Below are 26,288 nucleotides of genomic sequence, written 5' to 3'. Positions count from 1 at the left end.
CAGTGTACATACAAAACCAGACACTACCAGACACTACCACAGAGGACTATTTCTTGAAAGGAAATAGTATCTTCACTAGCAGCAAACAGGGCCCACTCACAAGACAGGCTGGTTTATGGATGAGTCATTTTCCTGGGCTCGAGTGTGAGCTCGTTTAATCCAGTCAGCTTATTCTGCAGCTAGAAGAGAAGCCTGCAGGGAACTGAGGTTTCCAGCAGTACTTCGGCCACTGTGTACCTCTGAAAGTCAGCTCACACCAGTGTCTATAAGGCAGAACTACCAGGGGTGACCTTTGCTTTAAACATAGCGCCAATGCTGGCCACTTCACGATTACCTGGAGTAAAATTGGTATTAGAATCTCTCCCCTCCTCTGTGACTCATCTTCCCTCATTGAGGTACGAAAAACAAAATTTCACGGCATATTTAGAAGTGCTCGTGTTTATCTCCTTTAGCTGTGAACTTATGACTACACTAGGTGACATGGCATGAGTTCATACAGCAATACTGATTGAAGAATACCATACACATTACAAGGAAAGCCAGATGCTAGAGGCAAGGCTGCAAAGCCAAACAACTATGAAAAACACCCAGGCATGTTGATGCTACCTATAATCCAAGCATTGAGGAAACTGAGGCAGGACAATCACCAGTTAAAGGCCTGTCTGAGTTACAAATATTTTGTTTCAAAAGTAAAGCAAAAACAAAATGAACAGTAACAACAACGATAAAAACCCTTAGCAGGATCCCACCCCATACCAATAGACGTATTGTTCTGTGGCTCAAAGGTACAGGTTTAAAACAAGAATAAGTATTGCCAGTTAGTTTTTATGTGAATTTGACACTTCCAAATGTCAGTCATCTGAAATAAAGGAACCTCAATTAAGAAAATACCTCCATGGGCTGGAGAGATGGTTCAGTGATTAAGAGCACCGACTGCTCTTCCAAGGATCCTGGGTTCAAATCCCAGCAACCACATGGTGGCTCACAACCATTTGTAATGAGATCTGATGCCCTCCTCTGGTGCATCTGAAGAGAGCTATTGTGTATATAATAATAATTAAATAAATCTTTAAAAGAAAGTTTTAAAAAGAAAATACCTCCATGAGATCCAGCTGTAAGGCATGTTCTTATTTAGTGATTGATGGCCGGATGGTCCAGCCAATTGTAGTGGGACCATCCCTGGTTTCTGTATCCTGGGTTCTGTAAGAAAACAGCCTGAGGAAGCCAGAAGGATCAGGCCAGTAAACAGCACACCCAGCTTCTGCCTCCAGGATCCTGCCCTGTTTGAGTTCCTCCTGACTTCTCCAACGATGAACAGGGATGTGGAAGTGTAAGCCAAATAACCCCTTTCCTCTCCAAGTTGCTCTGGTCATGGTGTTTCAGCACAGCAGTAGTAACCTTGACTAAGACACTTGGTAAATGCAGACTAGAACCCCTGTTGTTTGAAATAGCTGGCACTGATTATACCACGAGGGACTTAAACAAAGGGACTCATAATTATGACTGTCATGCTGTGTCCTCTAAAACAAAAATTAGTACTCTTGCTTCCCCGTCGAAGCCAGCTTCTTCCGTATTGATGTCATACCAAAGGAGCACTGTTGGCTACAGTCCTTGATACCAATTAAGATAAGAAACCAGTATGGTCAGTACTCTTCTGGGTCACAAAGCACTGTCAATTTTTCCGCAAAGAAAAGTTAGACCAAAATAAAAGTATATCCAGCCTCTTTGATAGCACATTATCCTTCGAGGCTAAAAGATTCCTTACTTCAATGTGGCATGCAAGCCCAACGGACATCTCATGAACTCTGACCTCCTCATCCTCACCACTCCAGCCAATGGCAGTCAGCTCTGGCAGGCCATCTCCTCACTCTTCTATCAACGTCTAGCACTTCCAAGGAAGAGAAATGGGACCAAAGCACTGGGTGTGGAGGTAGGGCTGGCTGAGATGCTAACCGAGTTGGGCCTGACTCTGCAGCCCTCACGCTCTGATTCCGTCAACCATCACCTATTACACAACCTTCAGTGGGAGGTCCCTACTCTTTACCTAGTGTCTTTCAAAGTCCACTTGGTGATTCTTAAGCAGACACAGGTTTCCAGATTGATTCCCAAGATGAAATCCCTTTAATCCATAATCCAAATACTAATAATTCAGGAAAATTTGAATGCAAAATGTCCCTCAGAGGCACCTATATTTTATCAGCTGGTCCCCAACTGGTGGTGCCATTTGAGGGTGGCTATGGAACTTTTAGGACACGAAGCCATGCTGAAGGAGGTGTATCACCAGGGGCAGGCTTTGAGACATTATATAGCCTCACCCAACTTCCAGGTTCCTCTCCCTGCTTCCTGTTTCCCACTGAGATGTGAGCCCTCAGCTTCCTGCGGCTGTGGCTCCCGTGGCTCCCGTGCCTCCCGGCCCTGATAGGCTCAGCCCTCTGGAACTGTAGGCTAATAAATGAGATCTGTAAGCTCCTTCGGATTGTAGTATTTTATCACACCAACAGCAGACAGGAAGCTATTGGCGTGAAGAACCTACCCTTGTTCGTTTAGTTCTGGGTCGTTTGGGGTTTTGTTGTCATTGTTATTTGATTTGTCTTGTTGTTGGGGGTTTTTTGGGTTTTGATTTTTGTCTTTGTTTGCTTGTTTGTTGGGGTTTTTTTTTGTTTTTTTTTTTTGTTTGTTTTTTGGTTTTGAAGGAATGTGAAAAGCCTCTGGCATACGAAAGTGTTAAGTGTTATCACATAAATGGCCTCTAGCCCAGTGACTAGAAGTTTCCATTCACCTTGGAAACCTCTTGAGTCCACTTTCACCAACCGCTGTCTTCCAGGCTCCTACAAGCATGGTCCGTTTTATCTCTGCACATATTTGGCAAAGAATTTGAATGTCTTCTACCCTCTTCTAAGAGCTTGCCTGAGACCAAATTAACACGTAATATACTAATTTCTTTGGTAAATCCCAAGACAGCATAACATCAAGTCTGTAGCATTCATACTCCTCATCACTCTAGCTCGGGTCTATGATGAAAAAGAAGGGGGAGAAATACAAAGTGTACAGTTTGGAGGAAAGGGTGCTAGGAAACTTAACATGGCCCCTAAAACACACTGGAAAAGATACTATAATTGTTAAGAGAGATTAGAGGAATCTGCACAGGAATCCTAGAGAGGGTGGGAGGGTAAGGGAGAGGCCAGCTCCACCCACCTAAGCTTCCAGTTTGTATAAGAAATTCTAACAAGTTTTTCTTTTGCTAGAAAGCAACTGCCTATCAAAGCTGCTAATTCAGCTCGAGAAGGTTTAGAGTCCACTGCAAGCTGGCAGTGCCATCCACATGGAACTAGTTTTAGATACATGAAAGACAGAAGAATGAGGGGGTCCTGGATTCTTCCTTCACAGCTACCATGAGCTGCTGAGGCCAGCAGGGCTACCGTCTGCACAAGAAGGCTCTGAGAGGCCAGGAAGCCCCGGAAGGCGGGTGTGTGAGGTATTCATAAGCTGTGGGAGACCCCGAGATGCTGCAATGCCATCTTTCAAGGAGAGCTGCATTCTGGGAGTGGAGCCAGCTAGAAAGAGAGACGTGTGTTGCAGGCAGCAAAAGATGAAGAGTGGAGCTGCCCGAGAACTTTGAAGGCCGAGACACGGAGTTACATAAGGATCTGGTGTTTGTCTTGCTGGATAAGGGGCTTTACTTCAGTACAGAGTATCTTCACTATACCCCTGTACTCCTTTGTGAGTCATAGTGTACATCCAGTGCCATTTAACATACACTCTTTTTAAAAAAATGTATGAAGGTAAGAGATTGCACAGATTGAAAACTGCTAAAGACTTTTTAATGGGGCTTTAAAAGTTGGACTAAACACATTATGCACTGTGAGACGGTCACCAGGCTGAGGGCCAGGAGTTGGGATGTGGCGGTTTGAGAGAGAAATGTCCTACAGAAGCTCATGTATTTAACACTTGACCCCTTAGTTGGTGGTTTAGGGAGGATATGGAACTGTTAGAATGCCAAGCCTTGCAGAAAGAAGTCTGTTACTGGGGCCAGGACTTGTTTCTGGTCACGCTGTGCCATCATGGCAACAGGAGATTGACGAACACACCCATCCCTTAGTATTTCTATGGCTACCTCAGTGGAAGGGAGGGTGGAGGACAAAGACATTCCCACATGACTCTAGTTACCACCACCTTAGTCTCAGGAATCCAGACTATGAAATGAAAAGCATTTTTCCCCTCCTTCCAAAATCACAACCGAAGAGAGGGAGAATCGGTTCTAAGACCAGGGAAAACCTCACGAAAAGACACTGAGCACTAATTTACAGAAAATACAAATCAAAATCATAATATGGTATCATGCTATATGCATTAGGAAAGCTAATATTACCACGCGGGGGTCAATGTGGAGAAACTATACAGCTCTTGTGTTCCCAGTGAGAGAATGGGAAATGGTGCACTGTCGTGAAAAAACAATCTTGTGGTCGCCCCGAAAGCTACACGCAGTCATCACCATGTGATCTGGCATGCCATTCCAACACCCAAAGGGGGAGACAAACAGACAGACAGACAGACAGACACACACACACACACACACACACACACACACACACACACACATATAACCGTATATATCCGATGTTCACTCCCAGTAATTAAAATGTAGATGTCGGGCTGGGGATTTAGCTCAGCGGTAGAGCGCTTACCTAGGAAGCGCAAGGCCCTGGGTTCGGTCCCAAAAAACAAAAAAAAAACAAAAAAAAAAAAAAATGTAGATGTCACAGATGTCACATAAATGTCCATTGAGAGGTAGACAACCAAACAGAATCTGGTATGAGCCACTACCAAAGCAAGTAGATCCCACTCTCATATGGTCCTTAGTCATCTCTGTACAGACAGAAAGCAAAGAGAGGTTGTCAGACAAGGGCAGGAGTGGGTGAGTTGGTTAGCTTGCCAACAACTTCTGGTTGGGATGAGAAAGTTTTCGAGCTCATGGAGCTGTTACACAACACTGCAAATAAGAATAAGGCCACACTGAGAGGGTAAACTTCTTCTTATGCCTGTTTCTTCATTCCTCTCTATGGCTCAGGCTAACCCGAAACTCACAATCTGCTGTCAGGGCCTCCCGAGTGCTGGGACAACAGGCACATGCCACCTCACCTTTGCTGCCCACCAGGCAGTAATGCCACAAGTCACAATAGTGAGAGCTGAGTTTCAGACATCGCCTTTTCCAGCCACACAGGACAGACGACCCGCCCCAGAACATGGAGCTGCCTCGTGAACATCTTGCACATCAAATGTTAAACCCAGCTATGGATCTACCATCGTGATTGACCACTGAACAACTACATCATTTGCATCTAGAAGCTCACAAGTCACATAGAAAGAATGTGTTTGTAAAAATGAAAAAGGAAATCTTTAAACTTATTGAAGTTTCATTCTTAAGACCTTTGTTTCTTTAGAGTCAGGATTTCTCTGTGTAGCTTGGCTGTCAAAGGAACACTATACACCAGAGTGGCCTTGAACTCAGAGATCTGCCTGCCTCTGCCTCCCATGTGCTGGGATTAACGATGTGTGGCTACTACCCCTTCCTATTCTTAGGACCTTGACTGAAATCCTTACTCTACTAACCAACTCTATCCACTTAGCATAATGCTTTCCATATTTATCCCACGTCAGAATTTCAAAATCTTTTTTTTCTTGTTTTTTCAAGATAGGATTTCTCTGTGTGTGGCTTTGGTTGTCCTGGAACTTGCTTTGTAGACAAGGCTAGCCTCAGATTCAGAGATCCATCAGCCTCTGCCTCCCAAGTGCCAGGGTTAAAGACATGTGCTACCACTGACTGCCAAGAATTTAAAATTCTTAGAGTCAATTATTTCATGTCTGTATATATCACATCTACTTTGAGTCATAAAACAAATTAGTGTAGAAAGAATAAAATTATCATAGTGGCAAGAACAAGTTGGCTAATAGGTTTTCTTAGGGAAAAGTGGGGGAGTCTGTTGTCTTCCTTTTTCTTTTAGACACAGCTATAAGACAACATCCAGACATGAGTTGAAGAGACATTGAGCGAGCGTGCGTGCGTGCCTGCGTGTGTGTGTGTGTGTGTGTGTGTGTGTGTGTGTGTGTGTGTGTGTGTAGGAGTAGACCCCACGGGTATAGAACAGCCTGCTGATATATGGGAGACTCCCAGTAGAACTTGAGAAATCAAATCAAGGTGGCCCCAAGAAAACTCTCCATACTGATTCACATGATTTAGAACAGAATTTAGGTCTGGAGTAAAAATACGAGACAGAAGCTCATGCTGTGCCCTGAGAGAATGCAACACCAGTCCTGACAGTTTCCAGACAAAAGACACTTAACTCCCTCTTTGTTGAAAATTCCCATTCATAGCCCACTTGACCTAAGAACATCTTATCCACAGTTAAGTAAACTGGGTTAGAATGTGTGGTTTTCTGCATGTAAGAGTTGTCTCAGAGCATGTTTGTATTCATTCACAGAGGTCCAGAACATGATTTTCACACAAGTAAGCTTTTAATAAACAAACTACACATTAAGGTTTCCTGACTATTCATTAGACACCACTCAGAAAAATTCAGACTGACAGACAAGTATCAAAACACAATAGAACAGACATGGACTCACTCTTAAGACCTAATAGGGGGCTGGAGAGATGGCTCAGTGGTTAAGAGCATTGGCTGCTCTTCTAGAGGTCCTGAGTTCAAATCCCAGCAACCACATGATAGCTCTGTAATGGGATCTAATGCCCTCTTCTGGTGTGTCTGAAGACAGCTACAGTGTACTTATATATAATAAATAAATAAATCTTTAAAAAAAAATCTAATAGGAGCCAGGCCTGGTTGCAAACAGAAGTCCATGACTCTCGAGACTCAGTGTTCTAAGACTACTTTCTACTGCTGTGGTAAACACCATGACCAAAAGCAAGCTAAGGAGTAAAGAGTTATTTGGCCTACACGCCCTTCACGGAGGAAAGGTAGGCAGGACCTTAAGAAGAAACAGAGATGCCAAGACTGAAGCAGAGACCTCAGGATGCTGCTTCCTGGCTTGCCCCGCCATGGCTTCCTCAGTTCCACTTTTCATGCAGCTTAGGACCTCCTGCCTGCGGGTGGCACCATCCACAGTGTGTTGGGCCTTCCCACAACAATCAGTAATCAAGAAGAGATAGGCTTGCCTACTTCCAGTCTTGTCTGCAGGTTCAATCTGATGGGGGCATTTTCTAAGTATAGGTTCCTTCCTCCCAGAGGACCCACGTTTGTGTTGGAGTTGACAAAAAGCTCTACAAAATAGCAACTGACGGAATGGAAAAAGATTTTTCTCCCACTCCACATCTAACAGGGCTAATATCCAAAATATGTAAAGAACTCAAGAAACCAGACATCCACAAGCCAAATAATTCAATTTAAAACAGAGTACAGATCTAAACAGAATTCTCAACAGAGGAATCTCGAATGGCCGAGAAACACTTGTTTAACATCCTTAGCCATTAGGGAAGTGCCAAGTCAGCTACTTGAGATTCCACCTTATACCTGTCAGAGTGCCTAAGATCAGTGACACAAGCGACAGCTCATACCAGTGAGGATGTGAAGCAAGAGCACTCCCTCATTACCGAGGAAGTACCAATGTGTACAGCCACTGTGGAAATCAATATGGCAGGTTTTCAGAAAGTTGGGAATTGATCTACCTCATGAGAGAGCTATCCCATTCCTGGGCAAATACCCCAAAGAGGATCCACCATACCACAAGGACACATGCTCAGCGATCTTCATAGCAGCTGGAAACAACCTAGATATCCCTCTCTCTCAACTGAAGAATGGCTAAAGAAAATGTTGTTCATTTACAAAACGGAGTATTATGCAGTTGTTTCAAAAAGGACATCCTGAAATTTGTAGGCAAATGGATAAAATACTGAGGGAGGTAACCTAGACCCAGAAAGACAAACATGTTAATGTACTCACTGATAAGCGCATATTAGCTGTCAAATAAGAATAATTATGTCACATCCACAGACCCAGAGAAGCCAAGTGACAAGGAGAGATCAACGGGGACCCATTGATCTGAGAAATAGGACACATTTCATGGGGGCACTGGGGCAGGTGGTGATGAGGAGGGATGGTGGGATGGAGGAAGAGGATACTTGGAGAGATGACTGGAATTCGGAAGGGAACATAGTTTGGGGATAAGACAGAAGCCTAGTGCAGTGGAAACCTCCTAGAATCTACAAGGGTAACTATAGCAGAGATTCCTAATAATGGGGGATATGAAGCCAGAACTAGCCATCTTGTATAACTAGGGAAGACTTCCAACCCAGGAATGAAACCCTCGACCTACAATTTGTCCTGCCTACTAGACTGTACTGGGGTAAAGGTGGCACAGTACTTGTGGGAGTGGTCAATGACTGGTCCAACTTGAGATCCATGCCATGAGTGGGAACCCATACCTGACACTGCTTGCAGGGCCAGGACTAGGGGCTGGATAGTCCAGAGATCCAGGACAGAACCAAACATGGCTGGCAAAAACAATTGTAATGATTCTCTGTTATACCTGTAGCCTAGCATACTAGTCATCAGAGAGGCTTCATCCAGCCAATGATAGGAGCAGATGCCGAGACCCACAGCCAAACATCAGGTGGAGCTCAGAGAAATCTCGAGAAGAGGGGGAGTAAGGTATGTAGGAGCCAGAGGGGTCAAGGATACTATAAAAACCCAGCCCACAGAGTCAACAAACCAGTGCTCATAAGCACACACAGACTGAAGCAACAACCAGACAAACAGGGAGCCCGTGTAGGTCTGTTATGGGTCTGACCTAGGTCTGGTACAGATGCGATAGTTGTGTAGCTGAGTGATCTTGGAGGACTCCTAACAGTGGAGTATGAGGAGTGTCTGACTCGACTGCTCTTGGGAACTGGTTCCTCCTCCTGCCTGCCTCATCCAACCTTGATATCAGTGTTTGTGCTTAGCCTTGTTGTAACTTGTTACGCCATGACATCCCCGGAAGACCTGTTTATTTCTGGAGGGGAATGGAGGAGAAATGGATCCTGGCAAAAGAAGAGGACTGTGGGGTGGGACTGGGAAGAGAGAAGGGAGAGGAAATTATGGTGAGTTTGAGAGAAGGATGGATGGATAGTAAGATAGGTAGACAGACAGACAGGAAGACAGACAGATGCAGGTATGTATGCATGCATACACATGTACATATTTACCTAGCTAGAGCTAATCAGCACACTAAGGCAGGAGTTTGCCGAGCACAGGAGTTCAAGGGACAGCATAGAGATATTCTTTCTCAAAACAATAGTACTAAGTACAAAGCCAGATTGTGATCACTATTTTGGAAAGCAAGTTCAATAACCAGAAAAGAATTTTACTTAACATGAATACCTTTCGAATGAGTTCAGTAAGCGACAAACTAGTTAATCTGTCCTTCACTACCTCAAATCAGATCCTTCTCTCCATAACATTTGGATCAGAAACAGTTGCCCGGGCCCAGTATGTCCAAGAAGAGCTGAAGAACACGCAAGGTCCATTCTCTGTGCACAATCACCTTTGCCATGTACCCAGAAGCAGAACATGAAAGGCAGGAACAGGGCCAATGTACTGAGAAACAATGAAGGCCCGATTGCTTAACTGACTTGGCTCCTGACTAACTTGTGGACATGCAGTTCTGAGAAACAGCACACGCCCCTGTGACACTTAACCATGTTTTGACCATTCACTTGAATTGATTACTATTGCTTCAGTAACTCTTAAGCAAACTGTTAGGAATTTATCATAAGAAAAACTTTACACAAAGAACTTGAAACTTAGTTTTGGACAGTTGCAGATTTAAAAATTAAATGATAAAAAAGAATTATAAATCTATACGATAAAAAATTCAATGAAGTACAAACTGCTTAATAACAATGCAATTCATGAGACAACTGGAAGAAAACCTGTGTCCTACAATTATCATCATGTAAATTACTTACAGGCACAGTACATGGGAAATGGTATAGGACTGATGTGAATTAGGTATAGGACCAGTGTGATGTTTTAATTTCTTTTGTGTTCTGAGTTAAAACAGGATGAGAAAACCAACTCGCAGCGGGGGAAGGAGTGGCCCAAATACCCATCATTGGTGAATGATTCAACTAAGATACATTCATATAATAAAATGCCAGTCAATAAAAAAAACCAAAGTATTGGTACATGAACATCTAAAATACATGCTAAGTGAAAGATGCTATATACAAAAGGCTACATGCTATACAATCCCATTTATGAGCTATGGGAAAGGAAAACTAAAAGAACACAATCAATGTTTGGGAAGGGGGGGAAGAGCTGAACAAAGAAACACAAAGAACCTTTCTAGTATGACAGAAATATCTTCATTTGTCCATCTATCTGTTTATGTGCATATATACAAGTGCATGTGCATTTGTGTGTGCATACATGTGCATTTGGGGATTACATATATATATCTATATAGGTATATAGATATAGATATATAGATATAGATATATAGATATAGATATCTCATACATACACACACACACACACACACACACACACACATATCAAAATTCAGTGAACTTTCCAGGCATGGTGGTATAGGTCTCTATTCTCAGCACTCAGAAGGCTGAGCTACCCTGGGCTATACAGGAAGACTGTGATGGTTTCTACATGTGTGGCCCAGGGAGTGGCACTATCAGGAGGTGTGGCCTTGTTGGAGGAAGTGTGTCATTGTGGGCATGGGCTTTGAGACCGTAGCTACTCTCAGCTACTCCTACACCATGCTCCCATCTTGATGATAATAGACTGAATCTCTGAACCTGTAAGTCGGCTCCAATTAAATGTTGTCCTTTTTAAGAGTTGCCTTGGGGGCTTGGGGATTTAGCTCAGTGGTAGAGCACTTGCCTAGCAAGCACAAGGCCCTGGATTCGGTCCCCAGCTCCAAAAAAAGAAAAAAAAAAAGAGTTGCCTTGGTCATGGTGTCTGTTCACAGCAGTAAAACCCTAAGACAAGGACCACATCGAAAGGTAAGAACAAGGCAAAGAGAGGAAGAAAAGAATGAAGGGAGAAAAAGAAAAGTAGAGAAATTAAACCCAAGGATAATAATGTATGCCAAAGCAGTGCAAACTTTGCTACATGTTAGTTGCATATCAATAAATAAGATTTAAAGATGACACTGAGCTTAGTTAGAGCCCAAACCATGGCTTCTTGGATACCTCTAAGACATTTTCTTTCTAATACTACATATTTGCTTATGAATTAAGTACCAATCTTTGGGCAAACATTCCATCGGAAACCAGTGAAAGGGAAGAAGATGGACAGAAATATTCCCTACTGCATAAACTATGGTTATAGCAGAAAATCACATACACTGACCATGGATATATGAGTGTGAGAGACCGGGAAGGCCACTCTGCAAGCCTCATACTTACCTTAGACCTGAGGAGCAGACAGCTAGTCAAGGTTTCCAAATGTGTCGTATATCGCAGTCACTGCCTATGCAATGCTTAACTGGAGCTGTATTTAAATACTCTGTAGTAGTGCGGTATATTAGCCAGGGTTCTCTAGAAGAAGAGAACTGAGAGAATACACACACAGGACTTACTAGATTGGCTTACAGGCCATGATCCAGCTATTCCAACAATGGCTGTCTGTGGGTGGAAAGTTAAGAATCCAGTAACTGTTCAGTTCCCAAGGTTGGGTGCCTCAGCGAAGAAATAAACTAGCCATTGTGAGGGCAAAGAAAAAGCAAATCCTCTTCCTTCCTTGTCCTTTACATAGGCTGCCACAGGAAGGTGGGGTCCGGACTAAAGGTGGGGCTTCCTACCTCAAGAGAAATGGACTAAAGGTGGGTCTTCATGCCTCAAATGATTGGGTAACAAAAAAATCCCATGGGTGTGCCCAGAAGGTTGGGTTTTTTAAGTTAGTTCCAGATACTCCAAGTTAACAAACCAAGACTAGCCATTGCCTGAGGCATGAAGCAGTCTGAGGAGGAGTCCTTGTGAATGGAGATCCTTAACCGTATTCTAATCAGTACCAGAATTCAAAGACGTTTTGGATCTTAGGTACTAAACAATTTGCAGTATCTGCACACACTGCTAATATTCAAAACAATGATTGCTAAAAATATTTCTTTCCCTAAGATGAGATTGCCTAACATAACTAAATCCCACATTCTGCTGCTTTTCAAAGATTTACTGTACTTCCTACTTTGGCTGAATTGGCCATTTCTTTTCTATGCTTGTCCAAGGTTCTGAAAGAACATAATCTGATACCCCTCAAACAGTTAACCACAGCAGGCTGAGCAAACCCTTTATACTACGGAGGCCAAGCTCAAGGCACCTCCTTCAGTTGGCCTCAGGTTTGCTACTATTTCTCTCCAGAATACAGACATTTGTCTTTGGCAAATAACTGCCCGGGAGTCTCAAACCTATCTTCAGGTGTTGGCAATATGGTGGGCTTCCTCCCTTTATCACTCTCCCCTTCCCTCACATCTTATTCTAAGTATGCTTGCTCCATAAGGACTCCCACACATAGATCTGGAGCCCTGACCCTCTTAGAACTCTTGAACTCGTGACTTATGTAAGTTTGCATTTAACAGTCATCTCAAACTAAATGAGTCCTCTGCCTCTGGACCCCAGCCAAGGGCCTTCTCAGGGCCTCCAAGGTAGATCAGGTGACCCAGTTAGGCACTGCAGGAGGCAGCATTAAAGCACTTCTTTTCCTTTTACCCCGATGCAATCAAAATACATCCCCCAAAGAGATTTTTAAAAATATATACTCCAGTTGTTAACTATTTCTCTCCATCTCTAATATCCTCTGGGGCAAACTGCCTTTTCTCTGGCTCCTAGACAGAGTTGTCAAATGCTTATCTCCTTGTCTCCTCACAAAATATGCCCTCCACCACATAACTCCAACCTATCGTCTTGATTGCAATGCCTTTAGGCTTACTCATGGCCTCCCATCACACTCGCAATAAAAAGGAGTCAGCTGATTTAAAACAACATGGTTTGGATGAGTGCCCCACTCCCACCTCACTGCCCCACATATCAAAAACTTAGTCCCCTGAGAACACTATTGGGAGGTGTTGTGGCCCTTCAAGACGTGGGACCTGAGGGGGAGTATTCTGTAATCGGAATATATCCCTAAAGGGATTATGGGACCCCATCTCATTTTTCTCTCTGTATTTCCCGGCTTGTGCTCTATTTGCCCTGCCACAAGTTACTGCCACAACCAATGTATATACCCCAGTGCATGCCAGAGGGGCAAAAGAGGGGCTCGCCTGTTCTCAGGCTGGAAACTTCAAAACCATGAACCAAGCGTAGATCTACTGCCTGAAGCACTTTATTTTAGTGGTGAAAAGCTGACTAACAACCAATAATTAGCCTTTGTACTACAGGTGACAAATACTGCCAAAGGCTAGGCACTACTGCTGGGTCATCCCCAAGTAAGCTTCCACTGCCCACACAGGGAGCCTGACACCCACGGCAGAATTCCCCAGCAACAGTCATCCAATCCTGCATCCTCCCCTCTCTCACCTCGTCAGACTACCAGTCACTCTGACGGCTGGGAGAGAGCCCTGTTCAATTTGTCTTGAAACCCATAGGCGAGTTCAAAAGAAAAAACATGTATCACACGGCACCCAAAGACTTCTGAGAAAGAACGTTCAATAATGTCCTCAGAAATCTTCCATCGCCAGCGCATGGGTGGACCTTTGTCTAAACATCCTATTGTCTGCATGGCCCAAACAATGCCTCACTCTGTGTTCGCAAGCAATGTAAGAAAAAAAAAAAAAAAAAAAAAGGCAAGTTACTGTTTCTTACTGTTTCAAGTCCTCACACTTACCCTGGGATTAACTTGAAATAAGAAAAAAAAATCTTGTAGATAAGAATCATTTAGAACTATTTCTCAGTTTAAGCCTACTACCATAAAATTACCTAAATATTTACTATTTCGAAGTTCTTTTCAAAGTAGACCATTAAAACTTTCTCCTCTCCTTCATGAACCAGGAAGGGAACACAGAGCCCCGCCCCCCAGAGCCCCGCCCCCTGCACGCCAGTCTGTGCTTGCTTCCTTTCTCAGTGTGACTCTGGCAGCCGGTGGATCTGTGCCAGGTAGATGCTCCTCGTAAGCAGGGGTTATTTTTAGGTCAGTGACTCCTCTGATTCCTGAGCTGCCCCTAGATATAATCCCGAGGCAGTCTACTGAGAGAAACCCCCAGCTAACACAAGAATCTCCTACAGGCTTCAGGGGAGAGCACTCCGAGGTCAGCCAGCTTGGATAACAGCCAGATCCCTCTGCCCTCAGCCAGCCAGACCTGAGGCTGGGCTTCCATTCCAAATGTGCAAGACAGTGCCTAGAATTTCATCAAACACAGCTCAAAGAGCCATTGCTCTTGGATAGAGACCCCACACCTATATGCCAGGAAGTATCACATCGATGGATACTGTTGCTTTTGAGAGGGTATGTCGGTTATCAGTGTTGACGTTATAGATTTGTGTAACGGCCTTGGATATTGAAAAAAAAAAAAACAAGGTTCAAAGAAAATCCTTCAAAAAAGAACATACCAAGATGATGTGGTAAGTTATCCAACCACTGCATTATTTAAAACCACATACGTTTATCATTCGTATTCTAGAAAACTAAGCCTAATGCCACACCTCTACAGACAACAACCATAACAAGACTCAGGAGAACGAGTGACAGGGTATCAAGATCCAGACTACACACTTGCAACTCCAGCATGTGGGATGCTGGGGCAGAGCGGACTCCCAGGCTGGCCTGGACCACACTGACCCCCAAACACCACCACACCAAAATCGAAACCTACTACCCTCAAACTACAACTACATATCTTTGTTTCTCACTTTTTTCCCTCTCTTTTATATGCATAGGTGTTCAGCCCACATGAGTGCCCGGTGGCCTTGAAGGCACAACTCACAGTTGTCAACCTCCATACGTGGGTGTTGGGAATTGAACCCCGTCCTCAAGAAAAATCGGTGCTCTTAACTGCCATGCCATCCCTCCAGCCTTTAATTTCTTGGGCAATACATCCAAATATATGGAGAGGGTATATCTCACCGTATTATCTTTCATCCAAGCACAGTCTGACATAAAGATGGTCTCCTCTTTACTCTTTGTCTGGGATTTATGAAGAACTGTGCTAATATTTCCGAACCCACAAGCCTATTGCATCTAAATATGTGCCCAGTGTCATTACTGGCCCTGGGATTTAGCCTTTGCTTCTGGGAGCCTGGCACTGACGTCACCACACCTCTACTCTCCCTGTTTGGTGTGCTCCATTGCCTCTGATGCTGGAGTTTTCTATAGACGGCTAACTCTGCGAGCGTTCTAGAAGAACAAAGGAATCATGGCCCTCAGGAAGCAAATCGTCCAGCCAAGTCCACTCCCTTCTCACTGCCTCAGTAGTGGCTACTTTTTGCATCTCTTACATGGAAGCAAGAAGGAATGAACTGCTATCTTAGAATTGGGCCTTGAGAGACATAGGAATAGATAGAATAATTTATGAAGCAAACATATCCGATGGGTATGCTGTGGGAATATGAGAAGAATTTGGAGATTTAGAAGGGATTTTGTTGGCTTGACACATATTTCTGAGGATTTAACTCAAAGCCTTTAGCGCCATTCAATGATCTGAGTTTAGATCTTAGTTATGTGACAGCCTTGAATGCCACTTGACAAGTGGAAGTCAATCAAAATGTAAAACTCAACAATTACTCTTAGCAATAAGTCCTCAACAGAATCAACTCAGCAGGATGCTGAAAGGCAATCTTGGTTGTGGCCAATGAATTCTGAAACCACCAATGACAGGGCCACATCATCCCTATGGGACATCACACATCTGTGGGACCTAGGGACATGAAAGGTCAGCTCAGAATCAAAGACAGATGAGTAAGGATCCTCACTAAAGGATACACAGGAGAAAAATGAGCAGCATACACACTAAACCACCAGGTATCTGATATTCTAATCCCCACTCACCTACCCACCACCACCTCCCTTTTGCCTTTAAGACAGGGTTTCTCCATGTATCACTGGCGATCCTGGAACTCACTATAGACCAGGCTAGTTTCGAACTCAGAGATCCCTCTGCCTCTGCCTCCTATGTGCTGGGATTAAAGGTGTGGGCCACCACCACCTGACTCACCCCTCCCTTTTAAATAAACAATCCACACATGTCTTTCTCTAAATGACTCTGATCCTATAAGATTTTTACATCAGGAATAAACATTTCTCCTTTAGGATACCAATTTCCTAGCTTAACTGTCAGAGGAGAGAGCTGGCCAGAAGAGCTATGTGGATTTTTTGAGAGTAAAACCCTTCTCCACTTGTTTCTCTCTTGTATGCAGCCCACACTGGTCTGGATCTTGATGTGTTAGCCTCCTGACCCAAGCTAAGTGCTGTGATTATATGTGTGTACCAACACACCCGGCTTCGTTCCCCACCACTATACAAATATTATATATTCAAAATCCAAATCTAGTCAATTTCTCTAGAACTATTCTCTTAATAAAATGGATTTGCAAGTGAGAAATCAATCTTGTATCACTGTATCTCACTAGATAGCCTCCAATCAGGAAGCTGCACCATAGCACTCAGAACAATCCTGGAGACACTAGTGGTTTCTGCTCTCACGCACAGTTCTTTACACACTAGTTCTGCCTATTTCCTTGTCCCTATAACAGACCAACCTTTCCACACTGAAGCTTTCATTCAGTCAAAAAAAAAAAAGTCTCTTTCAAGGAGAAAAATCATTTCAGTAAGGAAAGCAAGAGAGAACAAGGAAATAATTACAGAAACTGGAAATGTGGATGTGACCAGCGCCCAGATTGCCTGAGGACATCCTGGCTGTGCATGAGGAGAGGACAGTGGCAGGGTGGTAGCTCCCTAAGGATGAGGAGGGCACAGTGAGGCCTTCACGGCTTTTCTTATCTCTTGTACTCATGAACTGGTCCCTCCTGGACACGAGAGTTTTTAAACCACCACGAAGAGTAAGTCAAAGCAAACTCAACATTATGAAGGACATTTTGGAACAAAATGGAGTGCCAACTACAGGTACAAAGTATGCATTTAGCCTGGGTTCTATAAACGCTAGCTTAAGAAAACCTTAGCATGTGATGAGCGCACCTCAGCCATCCTAGTAAACTTTGGTGCCAAACACCCTTGGCGCATAGATCTGTATTTGGAACCTCGGAGCTCAAGTAAAACGGTAACAGAGAGCTATGGCAGCAATCTCCACCCTCTAGAAACACACAGAGTGGACCATACACAGAGGCCTGCCTTTGGGAATTTAGTGGGGGCATGTGCAAGATAATTCCATACAGACCCAGAACACGGCAACGCCAATTTTAGGATCCGTTAGGCAATCACCCACTTCATGTGCACTGTTTTGTAACAGGATATATATTTTTTTCATAAACAAGATAAAAACAATTTTAAAAAAAGATTCGTTTCTACTTCAGCTCACGAGTGTTGTGGAATGGGACTGTAATAGGATGTGAAGCTTTTGAATGTCAGAAGCATGGAGAAAAAGTCACAAACACAGTGTCCAGCAAACCAAGGGACTGACACGTTGTCAATCCACCCCTCAGCCCGAAGGCAGCAGCATGTGGGGCAGGGACGGGGACAGCGCAGCTACCTCTCCCACAGACAGAGCTGATGACATGCACGTGCGGCCTTCCAAGTCTCACACTGATGGTCCCTTAGACAGACAGACACATGACAGTCACTGCTCCCACCCCTCCTCTCATTTGAGGAGTGTCAACCCAGACGTACAGAGTTAATACATGGAAGCCACAGGCAGTAAATGCAGTTCAAATGTGGTGAACTTTTTAAAAGGGTCTTCTTGTCTAGGATGGCCTTGAACTACTTCCTGGGCTCACGTCATCCTCCTGCCTGAGCTTCCTGAGTAGCTGAGACTACGGGGATTAACCACTATGCCCACCTTAAAAGGGATTAATCTCTTTCCAGTCTCTCCTACCTTAACCTCACCTACGTTTAGAGAGTCTATGTACACGGCCACAGACCCCAAAGCCACCTGGACATGGCGGGCAGCTGTTGTTACTCGTGAGGCTACCAGATTGACTTCGTGCCTGCACTGTGCTTAGAAGCCAGAATGCTCTGGGCCTCATTTTCCTTACCCATGAAACAGAATCCATCCATCTCAGATGTTCTGGAGCTAAAAGAAGTCTTTTGGAAACTTCCTGACCACCGTTAGCTGCTACTGCAATTTTAACAGCCTTGTATGACAAACTTACTAACCTCCCATTTCTGAGAACCAAAGGCTGACAACTTGTTTATCTGGCCAGCCAAGCTTTCCCAAGTAAAGGAGGTGTTTTAAGTTCTGGTTACTTCATTGGTTACCCAAGTATGCATTTAACAAAACTGACAGCTGGACACCTAAGTTGGCAGGCATTTCAGTTCATGGTCTTTAAACAATTGTTCTGCAGAGATAGGGTCTTGCAGAGATGGGTCAGCCAATAAGTATCGGTGTATTTTCTGGGACGTACCTACTGCTTCACTTGGGGACCAACAGATTATTTTTAATCTTAGTTCTCATTCTGTAATCTACTTTCCCAGCTAATCCTCCCTACCCATGTGATGCACTTGAAGACCTACCACTGTTCTACTTATTTGAAACGCTAAGCTTTACTGATCCTGCCTGGATATTTCCACTGTCACCCTCCGCTGTAGCCATTGACTGAACCAAAGCAAACCAGAAACACCAGCCAAGAGCCTTCTGGGAATCTAAGGCAACAGCCTATGAAGCAACAATATCTATAAAACACCCTAAATACTCTGGTAGAAATATATCAACAGGTTTGAGTTTTTGGCTAGCCTGGTCTACATAGTTGATTCTTTGGGCTATCATTATCATGTTATAAACAGTCTTCACAATTTCATCCAAACAGTTCTTTTTAAATGAAAATCTGAGAGCACCTGCAGGGGTCAAACATCGAGTTCCAAGACAGTACTAAGTGATACAGACATGGCTGTACTTACTGCAAAGTAAATAATTAAAACCAAGCCGTTCATACCCAGTGCTTATCAAGGTTGTCCAAAGGCTAACAGTTGGGCTTGGGAAATGACTCAGTGAAAACTGCTTGCTTTCTGTCAGTGATATTCACTTCATTAAAGAAATTACCGGAGGCTCATTGAGGTCAATGAGAGGGGGGTCAGCAGGGCTTAAGGCTAAACTAAAATCTCTTTCTGATAGCACTAAATGACCCAGAACAACTTCTTAGTCAGGAACTTTATGAAATTGTCACGGCTTTTCAAACTCCACTTGGCTAAAAGGAAATAATTTTCCATCTCAACCATGCCAAGACCAGTTGAAAAATGTCATCTATGTATGTGTAGTTACGCAAACCAGCACCTTGTCTTATACTACCCAACCTTTATTAAACATCACCTTCCTGTACCCTTTTCTTGAAAATGATTACCTGTCAGATTTTCCATTGGCCGTGAAACATCTTGAACAGAAGGGCAACACAGGCACACGGCTAAGTCACAGTGCAGCCAAGGTTAGAGTCACTCTGTCTATAAAGGGCCTGCTTTGAAAGTCCTAACACTGTACATTTCTTAGCAGTCACTTGGAAGACGTGGTCATCTTTATGGCCAGAAGACAGGCCTGAGGCTCAGCTGTAACTGGGGCTATTGGGACATTAGCCTCTTCTGCTTCAGGCTGGCACCAGACCTCACCTCCTAGTTAAATTTTCACCCAGGATCACCTCCTTGCCCCAACCGTCCCCTATCTCTGCACAGCTCAAAAAGAAAAGGCTGACGGGTTTCATAGAAAAAAACATAGTCCAGGAAAGTCTGCCTCTTAGCCTTCAGTTAACATCCAAGATGCTGGAGTGCTAATCTGCAAAATGGGAAACAAGTAATTCAGATGGTCATTCTCCTGAAACTGTATAAAGTCTTTTTGAAAAAGCAATCTGAAAAACTACAAAATCTTATAGAAATGGAATCTATCCCCCAGCACACACAAGGCTGAAACCATCACTGACTTCCAGATCACCATAGTCTACATAGCAGAGCTCTAACCCAAGCACTGGAGGAGATAGAAAAGAAAGGGGGAGGCAGATAAGTTTGTTGTTTTGTTTCAAGGCAGGGTCTCCCTACGTAGCTCTAGCTGACCTGGGACTCACTATGTAGAACAGGCTAGCCTTGAACACACAGACTGGCTGCCTCTGTTTCCCGAATGTCAGGGGAAATTTTTAAAGGAATATAATAGATCGTTATGAGCTGCAGCTGTCAATGTTGTGCCAGGAAGCGTTTGTGAACCCCAAAAGACTGCCAAGGAGCCGTTTCTGATGTAATAGCATGAGGGTCTCTTTATTACAAGCTCGGCTTGGGGCTCTCCTCCAGCACAACCCTGACACAGCAGGATGGGAAGGGAGGATGGAGTGACCCTGAACCCTCGGCAGGACAGGGTTTATAGAAGTGAGGGGTAGGCATCTATCCTGGCAAGCATCTAACTGAAGGCCTATTGTAAACTGACAGGCGAGTGCTTTGAAGCAAGAGCATATACAATCACAAATGGTCTGAAAGCACATCTGAAACACTCAGACTCATCTTTGACTAACTGTTGCTAGGAAGTAGCTAGGGAATAATTCTGGCCAAGGACAAGCCATTGGGATTCTTCCTGGTAATTGATACAGCTTAGGTTCTGCTTCAGGTCAAGTTCTCAGGCTTTTTTTCTTTAGGCTGGGCTGGTCCCAAGATGGAGTAGGTTTGGTCTCTCATTCCCTCTTTCTCTGATAACTAGAAGACCCAATCATGGGTCTTCCTGAAGTTAATCTTATGAAAACAGTAATAGGGATATGTCTTTATGACTCGGTTAACTCAGGCCTGGATGTACTGGTGACTGGAAAAGACGGGACCATCATATTTTAGAGGGGATCAGGGTTGTCACTGTCTAGTCCTTATGGTGTCCCTGTAGCTTGGGTAGAGACTCCCATCAGTGGGAGACAGGGGGAAGTCCTGAGGCTGAGCTTTCCTCCTACTAGTCTGGAAGTTTCCTCCTACTAACTGCAAACAGGTCTGTGATTCCATGTTGTAATCCTTTCGACCTCCAGGGTTATGGGAAGAACCTTTCTAATGAGGCTCTAATGACTAGAATATGAAGTTTAAGCCAAATGTGTTTATGAGCCCATTGGACACCTTTGAGATCATCTAGCAATTGGTGATCTTTGAACTTAGCAATGACCTTTCCTGTATGTTAAGAACAATGTGGTGGGGTTGGGGATTTAGCTCAGTGGTAGAGCGCTTGCCTTGAAGCGCAAGGCCCTGGTTCGATCCCCAGCTCAAAAAAAAAAAAAAAAAAAAAAAAAAAGAACAATGTGGTGGTGGTATCCCAAACATTATTTCAAAAGGGGCGAGTCCCATCTGGTAAGGGGAGTTTCATACTAGAGATAGAGAGCTAAGAGAAGGAAAGTTAACTCAGTCATTGCCAGTCTCTCAGGTCAATTTAGTTAAGGTCTCTTTTGGGTTTTGTTTATTCTCTCTACCTGTCCTGAACTCTGGGGTCCACGTGCACAATAAAGGTTCTAATGGATCCCCCAGAATATTGGCTAGTCTCTGACTTACCTGGGACATAAAAACTAGTTCAAGGTCTGACCCTATCATCTGAAGAAGGCCATATTTTGGCAGTATGTCCTCTAAGAGCTTCTTTGTCACTGTGGATGGAGTTTTATGTTTACAGTAGGGATAGCCCCAGTCCAACCTGAAAAGGTATCTATAAATAGCAGTAAATATTTATATCTAAACTTTTCTGGTTTTACCTCTATGAAGTCTCTCTCTCAGTAGACTCTGGGTTTTGTGCCTGTGAACCTATTACTGGGGGGTTCTTCTCATTAGTCACCGAAGTAGTTAACTGACAGGCTTTACAGTTCTTGATCATCTCTTTTGCGTTGACATCCTGACATTAGCAAGTCCTGTATTCTCTGGATGCCCATGTGGGAAGAGTAGCAAATCTTCTGAAGTATGCACAGACCTATTCCTTCCCGCCCAATGGGTTTGTAATGTGTTGTTCTCGATCATCCGTCATAATGTTGGGATATGGGCAAATTTCTACCCCAGATTATGTCACCTTTTGAATATTTAAGGTGGTCAGGGAATATAGGAGCCCCCAGATCCAGGAAGTCAGAGGCAAAAGAGGTCTGATCTCTAGGGCAGCATGTTGGGCTGCTTGATCTACCCTATTGTTGTCCTCTGAAACGGGGTTCTTTCTTTTCTGATGTCTCAAGCAGTGAATGATGGCCAGCTTCTTTGGACCCCATAGAGCCCTTAAGTAGGGAAAGGATTTTCTCTTTAATAGTCTTTCCTTCTGCTGTCAGAAGGCCTCTCCACCTACAAATAGCCCCATGAGCATAGCTTAAACACTGAACATTCTGTTTTACATTCTGAATAGAGAAAACAATTAAAGATGAGTTAACGTACGCTGTCTAAACTTTCACATATCCACAAACTCACATAACTTTGATCTCACTTAATGCCAAGACATCGAAATGTGCTCACACCAGCAATTCATTTACTGGGAGGAAGGACAAATGGACAAATGCCACCTTAACCTGACGGAAGACAAAACGGTTATCCAAAGAGCTCAGGTCCCCAATTTCCTTATAGCTCTCATGACTGGCTATGCCCAACACTCAGAGCTGATATGCCAGCTAAATACAAATGTTCTTAATGTGCTCTGGGCACAAAGTGTTTTTCAAGAAATGGACACAAGGCAAGTGTCCTCGAAACATTCACTTTAATGTAGGTGTACAAAAATAATAGCATTTGCGATTGAAAGTCTTCAATATGAATAGACTAAGTTAAAAGTTAAATATGAGATGATGGGTCTTCAGCATTTTCAAGTCAACACATATCATGAGTTCAAAGTGATGACTCCATTTTAAGTACTTTTAGAATATGTGAGTAGCAAATGAACAACACGGTTTACAGACTGTATGAAAGAAGGAAGTATGTGCTTTGAAAAGATTCAGCTCAAATGTAAGAAAATACCAGGAGTTCACCAAGTTCAACCCTCAAAAGAAAATAATAAAATAAAATAAAGTAATAAAACTGGAGTCCAAGAATAAAGTCAAATATTCCTGTGTAAACCAATTATTTTCAAGAAAGGGAGAAAAGGTATTAGGTTCTTGTGCCTGAGGTTTAATTTCCACAAATGCACCAGCACATCCAGGCAACACCATCAACCAAAGCTTAGTCAGCGTAATTACACAGCTGCCTATGAGTCAGCAGATTTAAGACAGACTAAGGGAGGTTTAGTAGCACCTCTTGGTCATGCTCTAAATACCTGGCACTGTAGTAGCATAACCCCAAAAGACACGTACTATCCCTCAGGTCCTGACTGGCAACTAGGGGGCGGGGGAAAGAGATAACTTACTAAAATCACCCCAGTAGCACAGAGGATGGGAGCCATGCACCCAGATAACCAGTCTCCAAGAGTACAAACACACCCAGTGCATTAAGGTTTCAACTCTATTGTCAAAACGCTTACAAAAGGTAATGTAGAACACTACTAAGAAAGGGAAGCCACAGTGCCCAAAATAAATGTCTAACCAGGAAAACTGCACTGTCAACTCAGGATTTTTATCTCCACTGTCAACACCTGGCTTTTTATCTCCAGGGTTTCATAGCTAATGTCCAGATGGCAAAAGCTAGCCAACAGCTGAACTAACTTGTCTGGTTACTGTTTCATTAAGAAGGAAAGCAACACTAGCCACTACGAAGTGGCTACGAAGTGGCATCATTCAAGATTTAAAAAAAGAAGAAGAGTTGTGCTAACCTAGAGGTGGTGGAATACTCTTAAAGCCAGAAGTTGGAAAGCAGAGGCAAACAGTTTAAGTTCATGGCAAGTTTGAGGTGGCCTGCACCACCCAAGACCCTGTCTCAAAACAAAGGTTGAGTAGAAAATGGTTTTCTCTCAATTAAAAGTCTACAATGTTAAACAGGGTGTAGAGACATAAACCTTTAATCCCAGCCAGTGGGAAGCAGAGGCAGGTGGATCTCTTAGAGTTCAAGGCCAACCTGGACTAGAGAGTGAATTCCAAAAAAAACCCAAAACCAAACAGACCACCAACAACAAAAACCTTCTCCCACTCCTGAAAAAAACCATACGGTTAGAAGATTTAAAACATAATGAAGCTTGTTCTTTCTTGCTTTCCTTTTGGTTTGATTTGGTTTTTTTGAGACAGGGCTTCTCTGTGTAGCCTTGGCTCTCCTAGAATTCTCTCAGTAGACCAGGCTGGCCTGGAATTCACAGAGTTCCACCCGTCTCTGCCTCCCAAGTGATGGGATTAAAGGTGTGCACCACCACGCCTGGCTCATAATGCATTTTTAACAATCACGTCTTTAATATAAAATAGCCCAATGCTTTTTAAAATATTAATATAAGGTTCTTCTCTGCCTCCGTTCCCCTCTCCTTGGCTGGATCCTGATATTCACAATAGAATTTTAGAGCCCAGTAAACCCTACCCCATGGTTACAGTATGATCTTTATCAGGCAACATCAAAAGGCAGCAGAAATATTACTTAAACATGAAATAAAAAGTTTAAAAAGGTTTTAAGTCAAGTTCAGTATTGAGAGACCCTAACAAGCTACAGAATGTGCTGTAGGAATGGAAACCACACACAAATCTTAAGGGAAACATGAGGGAGAGCATTCTCCGACTGCAAAGTCATTTGCATTCCTCCATGAGTTGTAAATACCTAGCTCTCTAAAGAGAAAACAGCCCAAATCTCTATTCAAGAGACACGGTCAACTTGTGACTGTCTGCACGAATGGAGACAATAAATTATCACAGGTGGAATTAATTCTGTAAAAGTATTTGCACGTGGGAGTGCCAGATGTTCCGAGAGCGGCTCCTCGTAACCACGTAATCACGTAGGAACTTCAATAGGAATCTCAGCCTCTTCCAACTCTCCTGACACTTGGCTCCTGAGGAATCCTTTCCCAAAACCCAGGACTGGCTGAGTTGTCATTCTTTGCCTGGTGAATAATGAAGGAAGGAGTGGGGAGGGCCAGGGAATAAATGAAGAAAGTGGAGAAAAAAAAAATACCAAGGAAATAAACATCGGACTTAAAGGTTTCTAGCACCTGGAGCTGGGGGAAGCACACGCAAATCCCCACACCGACTAGACTTATCCCAGGCTGCACGGGCCACAGAGTACAAACGCACCCAGCACCGTAAGATTTCGGCTTCATTGTCAAAATGCTTACAAAAGGTAACGTAGAACACTGCTGGGAGAAGACAGGGAAGCCACAGTGCGTGCGCAGTGCCAGGAAAACTGCTGTCAACTAAGGAATTTTTTTAAAAGAACTCTGTGTGCAGCAGGTGGTGGCACACGGCTTTAATCCCAGAATGGGAGAGGCAGAACCAGGAGGTTCTGTGAGGCCTAACTTGGTCTCCATAGCAAGTTTCAGGCCGGTCACAGTAATACTCTTGTCTCAAAAAGTAAAGAAAAGAAATAAAGAACTATTTTCAGGGGGTGGGATCTTGGGGATTGAACCCAGGATATCTCAGGCTTACTAGGCGACTGAGTCATAAATAACCCCACCTCACCTTTTTCTTTTTACTTCAAGGCAGGGGCTCACTCCCTCGTGTATAGTCTGGCTTTGAATTTATAATCCTCCTGTCTCCGGCTCCTGAGTGACTGTGTGACCGAGCCAGCAAGGATTCTTTAGATACCAAATTTCTTACCAAACCTTGGTCAAGACAACAGACATAGTTTCCAGCGTAGTGGAGACTCTAATAAATTACGTGTTAACAGTTTATGAGAACGAGAGTATGTCTAGCAACGTAAATACTAACACCGTCTGAGAACTGAAGCCAATTCCCTTCTGAATCTCTGTCCCTCTACTTTGCAATGTTCTGGCCTCAGGGTGAGTTCCAAATAGGGCTTGAAACTGATCAAAACTAAATAGAACATTTTAGCAGCAGGCATTTTCTTCATGCCTTTTTCTCTAGAATACAGCACAGAAGCACAATTACAACTACATGTATAAATGGCTTGGTTCTACATGTGGATTCTAGACTGAGCAGCTAATGAAAGCAAGCTCAGTCTCCATAGTGAAGAGATCCTGAGAGACTCAGCCCTTTCTAGCCCATTTCCAATCCTTGTTGCTCAACAGCAAGTTGGACCTGCAATCCTCAGTTCAAATCTGTACAGGATTAAGCTGGTAGTGGTACAAAAACAAATTTCAACTATGCCTAACAATAAGATGATGTCAATGTAGGAGTACAAGTTTAGCTAGTATTCTAGTAAATA

General features: G+C 43.6%; 1 protein-coding gene across 2 annotated transcripts in view; it reads right to left on the bottom strand.

Moving 5' to 3' along the window:
• Window positions 1-26,288, bottom strand: part of Mtus1 (microtubule associated scaffold protein 1) — a 145,278-nt gene that overhangs the window by 112,323 nt on the left and 6,667 nt on the right. The gene's annotated exons all lie outside the window — the stretch shown is intronic.

Source organism: Rattus rattus, chromosome 13, assembly GCF_011064425.1.
Source record: "Rattus rattus isolate New Zealand chromosome 13, Rrattus_CSIRO_v1, whole genome shotgun sequence".
Taxonomy (NCBI): domain Eukaryota; kingdom Metazoa; phylum Chordata; class Mammalia; order Rodentia; family Muridae; genus Rattus; species Rattus rattus.
This window is presented reverse-complemented; position numbering and strand designations above follow the sequence as displayed.